The sequence below is a fragment of the Pempheris klunzingeri genome, chromosome 20 (genome assembly GCF_042242105.1).
Source record: "Pempheris klunzingeri isolate RE-2024b chromosome 20, fPemKlu1.hap1, whole genome shotgun sequence".
NCBI lineage: Eukaryota > Metazoa > Chordata > Actinopteri > Acropomatiformes > Pempheridae > Pempheris > Pempheris klunzingeri.
The window spans coordinates 17,469,636-17,471,602 of record NC_092031.1 but is presented as its reverse complement, the minus strand read 5'-3'; the positions used below and the strand labels follow the sequence as shown (position 1 = coordinate 17,471,602).

The window sequence follows — 1,967 nt, the reverse complement described above, 5'->3', positions numbered from 1 at the left end:
TTGTCCATGTGCACGGCGTCCGTCCTGTTGTCCATGTGCACGGCGTCCGTCCTGTTGTCCATGTGCACGGCGTCCGTCCTGTTGTCCATGTGCACGGCGTCCGTCCTGTTGTCCATGTGCACGGCGTCCGTCCTGTTGTCCATGTGCACGGCGTCCGTCCTGTTGTCCATGTGCACGGCGTCCGTCCTGTTGTCCATGTGCACGGCGTCCGTCCTGTTGTCCATGTGCACGGCGTCCGTCCTGTTGTCCATGTGCACGGCGTCCGTCCTGTTGTCCATGTGCACGGCGTCCGTCCTGTTGTCCATGTGCACGGCGTCCGTCCTGTTGTCCATGTGCACGGCGTCCGTCCTGTTGTCCATGTGCACGGCGTCCGTCCTGTTGTCCATGTGCACGGCGTCCGTCCTGTTGTCCATGTGCACGGCGTCCGTCCTGTTGTCCATGTGCACGGCGTCCGTCCTGTTGTCCATGTGCACGGCGTCCGTCCTGTTGTCCATGTGCACGGCGTCCGTCCTGTTGTCCATGTGCACGGCGTCCGTCCTGTTGTCCATGTGCACGGCGTCCGTCCTGTTGTCCATGTGCACGGCGTCCGTCCTGTTGTCCATGTGCACGGCGTCCGTCCTGTTGTCCATGTGCACGGCGTCCGTCCTGTTGTCCATGTGCACGGCGTCCGTCCTGTTGTCCATGTGCACGGCCTTCTCAGTTTTCAGGTCTTCTGGTCTTTTCGGTTCCTTTTGTCCAAGTTTCTGTTTGCCAACTGATGCGTCAGCCTCCACTTCATTTGTGTCCAGTTGTACTGAAAAAACAAAACATTTGTTTTACAAATTAGTTATGTTCTAGTATGGCACATTAAGAGTTTACTGCCCAAAGACCTCATTTTCAAAGCCAACCCTGTATTTTGACATTCTTTCGTTATCCGACAGCAAATTAGCTGTATTGCAACACGATATAAATGTTAAGCCCCAAAACCAATGATGCCAAAAGGTATACTGAGATATAAAATTGTAAGCATGATTTTAAGAGATAGGTGTAAACCTGACATTTTATGGTCAATGAAATTTCAAACTGTTAAAATTCCAGTGTCAGTTGGCTAGACACCAGACCAAAAAAAATAAATGAATAAATCCATCCATCTAGACAAACTTGCATTTTTCTTTGTAAGGTCTCACAAAACCTGCTCACCTTCCACTGCATCTTGCACCAACTTGGAATCCATTGACTGGAGAAGTGAAAGGGCCTTCTTTATGGAGGTAATCTCATTGGGAGATAGCCCTTAAGTGCAAAAGAAATTAATTCAGTATCAGGAAGTAGCTCCAAAAAGTGAATGTCACAATTGTTCTTACCCTTCATGCTCCTCTGTAGTCCACCATGTCTTTGATTTGTGCCACCAACAGGCACACAAGAGCCTACAGAAAGTGCAATTGCTGTTAATCAAGTGTTTGGAGGCAGAACATGTAGACTTGTTACAGCTAAGGGACATCTCAGGAATTAAGGAATCTTCAAAAGTTACACCAAAGCGTACTCTAGTAGCCAAAATATAGCCTAAAATCATGTAACCTTACGCTTATATTTGCTATACTGCCCTGCCAATTTCTGCACAAGTTTTAAAAAGAGAGAATATAAAAACCTTTGGTAAGCCAAACGGTCAGCACACAAATAAGCAAAGCCCAAAAACCTCCCATCGCTTCAGCCACCAACAGAAAATGCCAAACCTGAGCCACATGCCAGTTTTAAAAAAATCCGTCAGGCAGGTTGCACAGCTGTTGCTGATCAGCTCTGATTGACTCTCTTCAGAGGAGCCAGTGGTAATTGAGAAGCAGCACTTCCTGAGAGCCTATAGAACTCTGAGAGTGTCGTGTTTGTGTATATATGTAAATCTAAAGTGATCATGCTATGAGAATTATGAAAGCTCAAACCAAGACATGTTGTCAAGTAGTATTTTGTTCAAATTATTTGTCAAGTAGTGAACT

General features: G+C 47.2%; 1 long non-coding RNA gene across 1 annotated transcript; it reads right to left on the bottom strand.

Annotated features, from left to right (window-relative positions):
* Positions 1-1,200: 1,200 nt before the first annotated feature.
* LOC139219418 (uncharacterized) lies at positions 1,201-1,687 on the bottom strand. Its single transcript, XR_011585724.1, has 3 exons — positions 1,625-1,687; positions 1,341-1,403; positions 1,201-1,269 (listed from the first exon to the last, which is right to left on the bottom strand). It is a non-coding gene; the product is annotated as an uncharacterized lncRNA (long non-coding RNA).
* Between the last annotated feature and the right edge of the window lie 280 nt (positions 1,688-1,967).